Source organism: Miscanthus floridulus, unplaced genomic scaffold, assembly GCF_019320115.1.
Source record: "Miscanthus floridulus cultivar M001 unplaced genomic scaffold, ASM1932011v1 fs_838_1_2, whole genome shotgun sequence".
Classification (NCBI taxonomy): Eukaryota; Viridiplantae; Streptophyta; class Magnoliopsida; order Poales; family Poaceae; genus Miscanthus; species Miscanthus floridulus.
Window position 1 is genome coordinate 1 of NW_027097336.1, and position 14,070 is coordinate 14,070.

A 14,070-nucleotide genomic window follows, 5' to 3' on the forward strand; every position below is an offset into this window, starting at 1 on the left:
CGACTGTGTGATCGTAGTGATGCATTGAAAGGTCCTTGTTTGGTTTTGGTAATTGAGTGACAACTTAGGTGGACTAATTGTGTTTATGTGAGATACACAGGTGATTAGTCCATAGGTACATGTGTGTGAGCAACATATGCCATGAAGGTGAAAATGGCTTAGAGATGTTGCAAAGCTCACACATGTGATGATGAAGGAGCTTAAATGCACGTGAGACATGACATTGAGTCATGTGATCAAGGTGGAGAAGATCAAGACAAGACTTGGCTTGATGGACCGGTTGCAAGCGTAAAGGGCAAGTCAAAGGCTTTGGAGTGATGGACCGTGTGGCGGTGAAGCTTGAGCAAGACTTGGCGCCGATGGACGATGGCAACGGTGAAGAGCAAGTGAAGTCAAGATCGATGAACCAATATGATCACGTGATGATATGAAGTGGATCATATCATTGTTGATCGTGTTGGTGCATGTGTTGCATCGACATTGGAGGAGATGGAATGGAATGCGCAAGGCAAAGGTATAACCTAGGGCATTTCATTTCACCGGTCATAGGTGTGTAGAGAAGTTTATGACCGGGTTTAGGATAGATGGCCGTACTATCAAGAGGGGCAAACTTGTTTGCATATTGGTCATCTAGTGCCACTCGAGTGATCTAACTTTGCATTGTCGCTAGGATCGAGTGGCGTGGCAAGTTGAGTGGCTAACATCCTTTGGGAAATGATTGTGAAAATGCTAACACACTTACACATGGTGGTGTACACTTGGTGGTGTTGGCACATTTACAAAGGAGGTGGTGTTTGCAAGGGTGAGATGGGTTTGGGTCCCTCATTCGGCGCTTTCGGGAAAATGGAATGCCTATTTTCTATTGCGTCGGATGCAAATTCTTGTGGTTAGCACACTTGAGCAAGGGTGAAGAGAATGGAGGAGATGCCAGCGTCGGTCAAGTGACCGGACGCTGGATCCAAAAGCACTGGACGCTGACTGCCTGCGTCCGGTCATGCTGACGTGGAGTGTAGCAGTAGCTGGAGAGTGACCGGACACTGGTGCTGCGTCTGATCACGTTCGACCGGACGCGTCCGGTCATGCTCGGGAGCTTACTGGAAACGACCGGACGCTGGGGGTTCAGCGTTCGGTCAGTTGAAGTTGCTGCGTCCGGTCAGGTCAAGTGACCGTTGGAATCGGGACACGTGGCCGTCTGCGGGCGACCAGACGCTGAGGACCAGCGTCCAGTCAACACGACCGGAGCGTCCGGTCGGCCCGACCGTTGCCCAGTGAAGGGGTAACGGCTAGTTTAGCCCTTGGGGCTATAAATAGAAGTGGCCTTCGGCCATGGCTGGTGTAGAGCACCTTGGGGGACTTTGTGTCCATGCTTGAGAGTGCTTAGGAGCCCTCCATCTCACACATACTTGATAGCGATCATCCGATTGTGTGAGGTGAGCGATTCTAGTGCGATTGCATCGTGAGGTTGCATCGAGTGGCACTAGATGATCGAGTTGCGAGCCGGTGGTGCTTGTTACTCTTGGAGGTTGCCACCTCCTAGACGGCTTGGTGGTGGTCTCCGTCGAAGCGCGCAAGAAGCTTGTGCGGCGCTCCGGAGAAGTGCTTGTGAGGGGCATTGTGCTCGCCCCGCGGGAGCCGCGAAGAGTAACTCTAGTAAAGCATGTCATTGAGCTACCCTCACTCAAGGGGTAGGTTCTTGCGGCGCCCGACGTGCGGGCTTAGCGGGTGATGCTAATTAGCCGCCGAACCACCAAGTGAGCGGTCGACACAACGGGGACTAGCGTGTTGGTAAACACATGAACCTCGGGAGAAAAATCATCGTGTCAACCTTGTTCTTCCCGTTGGTTTGCATCCCCATTACACAAGCTTGCAATTACTTTTATACATATTAAGCTTGTGTAGTTGCTCTTGTAATTAGATAGCTTGTGTAGCTTGCTATTTACCTTCTTGCTTGTGTAGCATAGAAGTAGCTCCCTTGCGTGGCTAATTTGGTTTTAGTAACCTTGTTAGTCACATTGCTTAGTTTGTGTAGCTAAGTATTTGCGCTCTCTAATTAGGCATTGGTTGCCTTGTTATTGAGCATTGCTAGTGAGCATCGTTAGCTTTGTGCTTTTGCTTACTAGCATGTGTAGGAGCTCTCTTGTTGCTTAAAATACTAGTGGCATAGGTTTGTGTAACCTTGCTCTTAGAATTGTTTAGGAGAGCTCTAACTAGCCCGGCACCTTTGTTGCATAATTGTTATCTTTGCAAGGTGCTAGTGAACATATATAGTGGGATATAGTCTTGGCTAGACCGATAGTTTTAATTCCGTATTTGTATCAGTTAGCCCACGTGATTAATTTTAGAAAAGACTATTCACCCCCCCCCCTCTAGTCCGCCATCTCGACCCTTCATGCGTAGAATCGTATTTCAATCTCTATTACTTATTTTTCTATGATTGGTGTATTGTTCTGATATAGATGCAATTGTATGCTATGCATGTATGTATATGGATGTTTGTGTGGTGTTCTACAAATTACGTCCAGTCGGTAAGATACACGTGGTGATCCAGAAGAAGAAGAAGGACGTTGAAGATTAAAGCTTACCGAAGGATCGGTGTGTAAGGCAAGTATAGCATGGGACCATCCGTGTTACCTATTCACATTTAATCACTAAATTCATATTGCATGTGTCAACCTTGTTGCCAATAAGGATATCCTAGATATTTGATATCTTGTATCTTGAAACCTTTGGGATATTGCATTGGGTAGTTTTGCTAGTGCTTAATCAAAACCATGATCTTGTAACTTGACTAATGGTATATGCAATAAACATTAAAATATGACTTTTTAGCAACATGGAAACAGGAGGCTGGAGTGTTTCGATACTTTCTAAATGCTTCAGATTCCTCTCCCTAAGGACTTATCTGTAAGCGATTATCCAGGACTTACAGTACAGCTGTGAGGGCTATATGGCTCTGGCTTTAGCTCAGTATGAGGACCTTTTCTAGCTTGTTAGGTTACCTTTAAGGCGCATGAGGGTATGTTTCCTTTTCTGCTAGGTTGTGTGTACCGTGCTGCGATACCCACACGTGCCACTCCTAGAGATGGGCCACATATGCCTAGCGGCCCTAACTTATTAGATGAACCTTTGAAAGGCTTCATAGTGAACCCTGCCGACCTTCCTTGGTAGTGGGTCAAGAGGCTAATCACCTCAGGCGAAAGGGTAAATCATGACTCACAGTGAAAGTGTATAAACTCTGTAGAGTATAAAACTGTTATAACAGTCGTGCTCACAGACACGAGCGGCCTTGGACCCTTATGGAATAGAGATGATCACTAATGGATGATGGTACTAATGATTAATTGTTTATGCTATACATTATTCATGATTACCTGATCATGTGTTTATGGGAATGATAAATTCTTTGCCACTCAATTACTTAAAAAGATGATGTGTTAAAGCTAATCGCAGTTAAACTAGTGTTAGCCTTTTGAGCCTCGTGAACCCCATGATATAATTGTTAAGTACGACATGTACTTACGCTTGTTTTACTTTTCTATACACTGGATAAAAATCCCGGATGGGTACCAGATTGCTGGTTTGGAGGAGTTAGGCTTATGGTCAACCAGTCAGTCGTCCCTGTGGATTTGGAGTCTTCACCAGAAGATCGGAGTTGCCTTTCCGCTGTCTATTCTTTGAGGTTATTTTCCTTTTACTAATACGTTATGTAATAAGTATTGTCTCTTGATATTACCCTTATTTTGTGGCTATATGTGAGATTTGACTTCCTAGGCTCACATATAGTGTGTATCTAGTTTTGTCTTTAAAACCGGATGCTACATCCCCACAGCCATAGCATCCATCCTGTCCTATTTGGCCTTCAGTCATGACTAGAGGTCTTGGAATTGCGCCTGAGCATTCTCGTGTCTCGCTACAAACACCAAAGCAGCGTGTCAAACACACCCACCACTCCAGACGATGAACTATTATCATGAGGGCGTACATTGGAGCTCCTCGGTGATTTTCTGCTTTTCCTCAAGCGCTTCATTCCTTGCTTTCTCTAGCTGGGCCATCGCTTCATGGGACAAGAAGAGTTTTGTCTCCAGGTCTGCATCAACAGGGGTTATAATACCGTTTGACGTAAGGGCACGAAGCAAGGAATTATGCCGTAAGGCCTAAGGTCTTACCATTTTCTGATCGGCGGCCGTTCTGAGCTGCTCGGTCAGCGCCCAGTTGTCTGACTCTAGCTTCGATATGTGCGATTGTAGCCTCTCCTTGTTATCGTGAGCCCCAGCCAAGCTTTTCTCCAGCAACTCCACCGACTCACGTAGCCTCTTATTCTCGGTGATGGCTAGGGCAGCCCGCTCTAGCTGGCGGGCATGGTTATCGGCTGTTTTCATCAACTCCTGCAGCAATAACAGTGAGCAACCAAAAGTATGTAACAACAAGTCACAATGCAGTTCAACTTACTTGTATCTGATTAGATACTGAGGCAAGGGTGGCTTTGAGTGCTTCCACCTGCTCACTCGCCTCCTCGTCCTCCATGGCCTCTACCACCTCTCCTCGGCGTACAAAAGTACGCACGAGCCGAGGCAGAGACTCTTGAGCACAAGGTGTTTCGCGCTCGATCTCCTCCACTATGTCTAGGATCTCTCTTGACGGCCCTCGTGTCCAGTCGCCCCGTGGTCGGACTAGACCGTCAAGATCCATCTCCGGCGCTCGCGCCCGGGGACTCATAGCTGGACTAGAGCCAGTGGTCGGCTCATGCGCCATGTTGTCATCCACTAGCTCAAAGTCACGTGCGCTCTCAACTTTAGGGCCAGCGGTTCTGGTTGTGCCCCCAGTAGCTCTTCTGGCTGACCTTCATCAGCGTCCTGGGTGCTGACATCCATGGCGCGCGGCTCTACCCCTTCATGATTTTCATCGATGCCGACCAGGTGTAACTCCTCGGTCGATGCCTCACTGCGTCACGACACCATATCGTCAATAACCTTAAGATTCACACCACTCAGATTATTCTGCTCCAGCGGTACTTACACTTCGGACAGTCTTGAAGCAGTGGGGCTTCCCGGAGCTTCCTTGTCCTGTTGTCTCCACTCCGAACCGCGAGAAGACTGGGCACGGTCGGTTTGTATCCGGTGACTCTAGATTCGCCGTGGCGGTCCCCCTCCCGGTGCCTCTCGCCTAGGCCCGGGGACTTCCTCCTTAGTGGCTCTCCGGCCGGCTGACTCTTGTGCTCGCTGGCCGGTAACCCTGGTGGTCGGCATAGGGGCAGTCATGAGCGCTACTCTCTATTGTAGCATTTCCTCGGCATCTTTGTCATCGTCGGTCTAGTCAGCTATGACCCGCCGGCGCACCTAGGGCTCCCTGATCGTGATTCCACCACCCTTGTGGGGTGGTGGAGTGGCTTCCTTCTTCTTCTTCTTGGCTGGTTCCCCATGAACCGGCTGCTTCCTGCACGTCGCTTGACGCTTGGGGACACTCTCGCGTTTGTCCTCGGACTCAGACGACTCGCTGCCCCCCGTCGCCAAGTTCGTCGATCGCCTAGTCGGCCACATGTCGACACCGGCCGGCCAGGTCTTGTCAGGGACATCAGAGAAGTACACAGCACATCCATTTGCCATTTGGCTCATGAAATCATCCATACAAGGCCAAATTCAGTGTAACAATGGAAACAATTGGAGAACTTCTTATCGGCGGTGGTGGGTTTGTGATGCTGAATGGCCTTTGCTGCCTAGGTTCTTCAGCTTTGTGTTCGTGGTGAAAAGTTCCTAGGTGCGAGCATAGGCCTCGCCCTTCTCGACCTTCTCGGGCACCTCCCGATCAATGTCATCATCCCCCACGTACTCATATGCGGGGATGACCCTCTCCTTACATGGCTGGATTCATCGGCAAATGAAGTTGATTGCTACACCGACCCCATCCAAATTTGCTCGGACCTGTCTCATTATCTGCAGGAGCTCCTCCACCTAGGACATCTCCTCGTTGCTTGGCCTTGCCGACCAGTTTGCATTTGCTACCGCAAGGTGGTCAATGTCGATCGGTAATCCTGGCTGATCATTCCTGATGTAGAACCACCTTGTGTTCCACCCCTTCAATGATATGTTGAGGGTGTCGGTGCAGGACCCATGGGATACCCCACAAGGAAAGGAGAAGATCTAGTCTAACTAGGATTCTTCCCCTGTAATCTTAGTAGAAGTATTATTCTGTAATCCTACTAGGAACTCTCATTGTAAACCGACTAGGATTCTGACCTCCTCACTATATAAAGGAGGGCAGGGTTCCTAGGGACGAGAGACTTTTGACAACACAACACTTGACAATCAATCCAACGCAAAGGCTAACGCCGACTAGGCGTAGGGCTATTACTCGACCAAAGATTGAGGGTCCGAACCAGGATAAATCGAATGTCTCTTGCATAGTTGCATTAACCGTCGAGTTCTGCATACGCTGAAGCCCGAACATACTGCCCCGGGTACCCCCGTGGTAGGCTATCAGTGGTCAAACATCGACAGAGGGGCACATGGATGTACTCCCTCATCATGTCGTCCCGTAGCTGCAAGTACACACCGCCGACCACCTTGGGGGATCCCGCTCCGACGAACGGTTTGAGGCAGAAGAAATGGCAGAATGAATTGAAGTGCGGAGCGATTCCAAAGAATGCTTCGCACAGGTTGATAAAGAGAGAAATATGAAGGATACTGTTGGGATTGAGATGGTAGAGGCTGATGTCGTAGTATCGGAGAAGTTTGCAAAAGAAGGGATGGGCAGGAATGCCGAATCCCCGGACAAAGAACGCCTAAAAACGACAAGCTCATCGGTGTCAGGGGTCGGGAACGCCTCACTTGCTGCGGGGCGCCATCCGCCGGCCACCTGGTCCGGGAGGATGCCTCCAATCACTATTCCCTCTAGGATCTCTTGAGTGCAGGTTGGTCTGACCCACTCCAGATCGTGGCGGATCTCGACGGCCCTTTCTACCGAGCTTTTCTTGGATCCTTTCGGGCTGGAGCGGCTGCGCTTCTTCCCACCCTTCTTCATGGCTCAAGTCTGGATCTGGATATAGATGCGATTTGGTGGAGTGGTTGCACGGCGCAAAAGGGCAGAGAGGACAAGATGGAGCAATGGTGGCACACAGTGTGTGAGGAAGACGAAGCGGCTCGAAGTGTGCGAGGAAGATGAAGCAACGACAAAAAGTGGGGGCGAGCGCCGCTACGCGGTGGCATTTATACCGACTCGCACCTACCTCTTCGCATTCCAGGGTTTTTTGGGAACTGCGTCATGAGCGCAACTCCGAATCCTCCGCCACCGGTAAATGGGCCGTAAACTGGGCTTCCTGTTTTCTTCATAGACAAAGGCCTTTTTGTGGCACTCGTTTTCCATCTGGATCTATTAATTTTTGGAGGTGCTAAGCATTATCCTTTTATTTTCTTCGACCCTGCTACAAGATTTTTATCGATCTTCTAGCAGGCTCGGGGACTAAGTGGGCATACTTCACCTCGCGGTGAGTGTGCTATTTTCTTTGATCCTACTACAACATTTTTATCAATCTTCTAGCAGGCTTGGGGCTAAGTGTATACACTTCACCTAGCGTTGAGTGTACTGATTTTTTCTTCTTAGTTAGTTAACAGTTAAGCTGGGGACTAGCTCAATGTTCGGCTAAGCCAGGGACTTCTCTTTGGATCCTCCTTTTCTTTGACCCTGCTACAAGATGTTACTCTATTTTCTAGCAGACTCGGGGACTAATTGTGTACACTTCACCTTGCGATAAGTGTACTGTTCTCATTTCTTACTGGATTTCAGCTAAGCTGAAGTCTAGTTGCATGTTGGGCTAAGCCTCCTTGTTGCTTCAGTTATAGATGATAATCATCTGACATCGCAAACGGTACCTAAGTGTGTACACTTCTCCTAAGAGGAAGAATTTTTAATTTTTAATCTTGAGCTCCTTACATCCTTCTGGCAAGGCTTACTTGAGTAAGTTCGAGACCTGTTGGCTAGTTAAACTAGTTGGCACCTATTTTTACTGGTCGGATTACCAGTTAAACTGGTTGATGCCTAATTTTGTTGATTAGATTACCAGTTAAACTGGTCGGATTGCCAGATTAACTGGTTAACTCTAGGTCAAACTACTCGGACCTGATCAAGATGTTGTTGCTCAGCGGATACAAGGCGCTCGAGGACTAGTTGTGGGGGTATAACCCCAGGTACCCACGGCACAAGACATGGGCCGCACCATCAGGGACGGTCCAGCCCACGAGATTAAGGCGTGCGGTGCAAGGCGCTGCTCGGCGTGCACCGCAAGGCATCGGGAAGGAATCCCGAAGATAGAGATAGATCTGATCGGATATGCTAGATATCGTATTCCTTATGATGATTATCATGTAACCGACTAGATTTAGATCTAATCGACTTGTAACCCTACCCCCGGCTATATAAGACGGATAGGGGACCCCCTCAAAACACATCTCATTATCTTATCAATCAATACAATCCACCAGAACACATGACGCAGGATATTACATCGTATTGATGGCCTCAACCTATCTAAACTTCGTGTCTCTGCGCTTGTGTTACCATCCGCTTCTTGATTATGTGCACCTTCACCACTCAATTTACCATTGTGAGTATACCCCTCAGTGGACTGCCGACCACGTATCGTCGACAGTATCTTGGTAGCTCTAAGTTCATGTAGTACTTCCTGTAAGATTACCACTCCCTCTAAGATATTCATTCCTGGAATGAAAGCAGTTTGAAAAGGGCTCACAACTTTATCTACCACTGTAGTTAATCTAATAGTCAGAACTTTTGTAATAATCTTGTATATCACATTCAGCAGGCGGATAGGTCTGAACTGTTTGATATTAGTGGCAGGTTTCACTTTTGGCAAAAGGATAATAACTCCATAGTTCAATCTCCAAAGATCAAGTTGACCCTCATGTAATTTATCCAACATCTCTTTGATATCATCTCTTATCAGAGGCCAAAAGGTTTTGAAAAACTCTATACTAAAGCCATCTGGTCTTGGAGCTGTGTTGTTTTTTAATTCTTTCAAAGCAGAGTCCAATTCTTCCAAACTAAAGGGTCTAGTTAACCACTCGTTGTCCGGTTGAGAAATTTGTTGGGATAGAGGACACATCTCAAGGTCTAAGTGCATGTTTCTGCCCTGTCGCAGAGTTGCTTGTAATATTCAGTAATGTGTTCTTTGAGAAGGTGTGGTTCAACTATACTCTGCCCATTACTTTCCAGAGAAGTGATCTGCATTTTCCTTTTTCTTCCATTGGCACATTTGTGAAAGTAACCTGTGTTAGAATCACCTTCTAAAATCCATTTCTCACCACCCCTCCTCTGCCAGTACAATTCCTCATCTTTTAGCAGCTGCTGGTAATTCAATTCCAGTACATATCTTTCCTCCCATTCTGTGTGTAGTAAATCTCTAATTTCACTTGTTTCATCAAGAACTGATATCTGTTGCAGTATGTCTTGTTTAAGTTTCTTCTGAGCACTGTCTACATTCTGACCCCATCCCTTTATAGCTCTTCAGTTTACCAGAAATTATGTGCCAATGATCAAGAATATCAAACTTATATCTGACTGGCCATTTGTTCTTAACCCAGTCATAGAAACCTCTTTGAAGTAACCACTGAGAATTAAATTTGAAGCAATGCTGTCTAAGGTTTAAGCCTTCTCCAGTATCCACAATCAGTGGGTTATGATCAGAGCCTAATCTGGGAGCAGTGAACACAGATGCTAGATTGAACTTGTCTTCCCAAGAATTAGAAATCAACACTCTATCCAAAACACATATAATTGGGGGATTTTGCTTATTTGACCATGTGTATCTGCTACCTGATCTTTGCAATTCCCTCAATGCAGTGGTGTTGATCATGTCATCGAAGGCATCCATCAAGCTAACATTTACATTTACAGAAGACTTTTCCTCTACTTTCCTTACTAAATTAAAATCCCCTCCCATCATCACTGGCATATCTATCTCTTAGATTTTGGTTGCAATTTCTTCTAAAACCTCTAATTTTCTATCATCATGAGCCAGCCCATAGATATTGATCAAACTCCATTCAAAGTTATCCTCAACCATGGATAATGTCAGGCTCTGAAAAAACTCTCCTTGATCTTCAGCAGTAATAGTAGCCAGCTCTTTATCAACCCCTATTAACATTCCTCCAGAGTGCCCAGCACAAGGTACCCAAAACCAATGCATATCTTTATGTACTGCAAGGCGGTCTAGCTCTCTTTGCCTGAAAGTTGTTTTGATCGTTTCTTGCAGATAGATGCAATCAAAATTATGTCTGGCAACTAACTCTACTAACAATTTCCTTCTACTAGCATTGCCAAGCCCTCTGATATTCCAAAAAAGTGTCTTCATTTTGGAACAGATTGAGATAAATTATGATCTACTATCAAGCTCTCAACCTCTAAAGATGTTTCTGAACTCTGCTTCTCAATCTCATTATTATTGTCAACCTCTAAAATAACCTCTAACTTTTGAGGTTCAACATTCAGCAAAATTTTCTGTTTGGCTTTCAACAGAGCTATAGCTGCTTCTTCTTTGGCTTGTATAAGTGAAATGTTAGCAATTCTAGTAGCTTCTTCATTACCCAGAGAAATTCCACAAACTCTAGTAACATCATCTATATGGTTAGGAGAGACAAAAGTAGGAAGTTTTTTTAGAGGGAATTATACCTTTGACTGATATGGCCTTCATTGTTGATGTCTTGGAGTAGATGTGGGTACCATCATCTTGGATTCTGGAGCTATGCCTAGTAGCTTGCGGTTTATATTCCTGTCTAGGTTCAATCTTGTTGGCTACCCCTTCTGCTCTTGTGGCCAGATCTTGTGAAGTCTGGTTTCCTGTGCTGAAAGACTCTTGGCTAGATCTTCACTATTTAACATAGCCTGCTCATTGGAATTATCATTTTCACCCTCTATACAGTAGCCATGGTTCTCAGAACTCTTAGACATCTCTATTGTTGACACAAATCCCAGCTGAGATAAGTCTTCATGGAGGTTATCCACATCTGGAATTACTGTCATCTTCTTATTATTCTTCTGCATCTCAACAGCAAGGTTGTGAATTTCTTGGATTAGTTCAGGTAGCACAGTTTGATGTTTAGTCTGTTGATCCATCATCTGACCAGCGGATTCTCCCAGAGCAACAGATTTACCCTGATAATTGGATGGACCAGGCCCTTCACAATTTTGTTCTTTTGAAGGAGATTTGCCAGTTTCAAGCCATCCATGACTTTCCTGTGATTCAGGGTCTTCCTCATCAGTCACCTCATCATCATCTAAATCTAGATCATCATCAGGTTTAGTTGGTGGGAAACTTGCCAGCTTATCTGAATAATACCATGAAATCTTCTTTCCTTGTTTGTTAATGAAAACCTCAGACAGTAGTACCGAGCGATAAAAGAAGTCCCAATGAGTGAGAAAGATGCGAAATACCTTTTCTCCTAGAGTTTCTTTCGAGTGGCCGACGGGAACTCCATTCATTATTATATTCTCCTTTCAAGTAGCTGCCGCTGTTTTCACGGTGATGCTGTGAGAGGAGAGGCATTGCCGCTGCCGCCACAGCGAGAGCAGCGGGGCTGCTGCAAGAAGCGCATCCGAACAGTCTCAGCATATCTTTTCCTGTCTTCTACAGTGTTTCGTTTTTTCCCCTTTTGTTTTTCAGCGCTATCAGGTAACAAATCGCCTGTTATCTACAGTGTTTCGCGTTTTTTTCCTTTTCTTTTTTTTTTCCTGCCAGGTAAGAAATCAGAGTTTTTTTATACGTGCTGCCTCAACGGGATAATTGATGAGCCCGTCTTTATTTGATTTTGCATGCAAAAAAAATCATGGCTTCGTCTGCGCGAAGCGCGGAGACACCGGCTAGTATCTACATGTACATAAGAACTTTAATTTTGAGGGGTGTCACATCTCGTGCACTGTTCATCGCCGTTCTCACAGAACAGTACCGGGCGCGTACTGTTTACCCGTCGCCCGATAAGTTTTCTTTTTTTTTTCTCCGAAAAAGGAACAGTGTCAGCCCGATAAAAAAATTCCTTATTTTTTTTTGCCCACCTCCTTCCCACGCGAAGCGTAAGGACTTTAAATTTGAGACCTTTCACATCATTGCGCACTGTTCATCCACGTTTTCACGTACCCAGACACGGTAGATCAACAGTACCGGGGCGTTACTGTTTAACCGTCGTTACAACAGTACCGGGTACCGGATGAACAGTGCCAACTCGGTACGTTTTTCCCCTTCCCAAAAAAGGAACAGGATCAGCCCGATAAAAAAAATTCCTTTTTTTTCCCACCTCTTTGCCACGCGAAGCGTGGGCACCCACGCTAGTTCTAGTAAAGATCTCTAAACTTGGTGAAACGTACTGTAGCTGAACATGAAAGACTCAATTTTCTGTAGATCCACAGTGCTATGAAAGGAAGTTGAACATGCTCTAAAATATTATATTAAAATATATAGTTGAACATGCTCTAAAATATATGCAATAACCGTCGTCTGAAAGGAAGCTAAAATTCAAGCAAGTCCCATATTTTATATTAAAATTACAGCTTTAGTTCGTTGCAATTTTTGTAGGAATAATTTGTAATTTTCAGTTTTGAAAATAAAAAACCTGTTAAATAAAACTACAAACCCGATAAAATCTGATTTTTATTGGCACAAAGACAATTAAAATTTTATAATTATTTCTATACTTAGAAAAAGGACAAAAAAATGATATGTTATGACACAAAACAAGCAACAAATCACAAAAGTAACAATTTAATTGTACTAATTGGTGGTACAAGAGTGTTACCTGAAATCGTCTTAAAATTTAAGCACCTGAAATATGTTTATTTATATATTATATATGTCACTCTATATGAAGATGTCATGTTATAGAAACTAGAATGATATGACACTGCAACGCATAGTATCATGAGGTTATTTCTTAAAGTAGTCTCAAGATCCAGTCCTGAAACTAGCTACTCCCTCCAGTTTCCCCAAAAATGTCGTTTTGAACATGATTTCACATACCCAGCAGTCATTAATTAGGGGTGTACGTTCCCTGTTTTGCTCACATTAAATACCATGAAGGAGCACCTTTCGTCAATAATGCCTACTTGTTCAATTGGTTACTACCCCACGCCTGTTGTTGTATGTTATGCCTTGAATATTTTTTGCATGGCATCGTGGTTAGGGCCTGGGGTGGCTTCGATTCCCTTCGCGCTTTCGTATTTTCGCGTTCCGTTGCATAGTTTTTTGCTGCGCGCCGTGGCCGGCCTTTGCCGCTGCGCAAAGTTTATAAGAAACTAAATCACACACCGCAATAGTTTCTTCATAACATTCCTACAATTCCTTTTAATTTGCAGCCCCAGCACATACCTCTTCTCTCTCTCTCGACGCCGCTAAGGCATCCATGGCCAGATGTCGCCGTTGCTCCTCCCAAATCCACGCCCTCCTAATTTTCTAGTCAAATCCTATATTTGATCTAACTTTGTGTTTGGGCTAGGAATCCAGATGTCAACGGGGAATTCCCCGTCGGGGAGTGCCTCCCCATCTCCGTCCCTGTGGGGAAGAAAATTCCCCATCCCCATCCCCGTCAAGTGCCACGGGAGAGACTTTTTCCCCATCCCCATCCCAGCAGGGAATTAGTCCCCGTGGGGATCCTCATGGGCCGCAGGTATTTCATCGTCATCTACAAAGTTTGCACTTCAAACTTTATTTAAGTAGCACATATATGTTCTATAGCATTTTCGCTTAACAAAAATTGGTTTAAAACCCTAAGTGATATAACGGGACTATGAAATGTAACTTTCGTTTCACGTTGTCGGTGTTTCGTACAAGCACCGGCAAGTAAATTTATAGTAATGCGCGTTAGGCTCGGATGGTGCGCTAAAGGACACAGGATTTATACTGGTTCGGGCTGAACGTCCCTACGTCCAGTTTGTTGCTGCTTGTGTTATTAGCACCGTAACGATCTGTAGTAAGGGATACAAACTGCCGAGAAAGGGACTGGTCCCAAGTCTCTGATCGAAGGATTGAAAGGTGGTCAAGAGCTTCGTAGCTGCTTGAATGTGTGTGAATGTGTT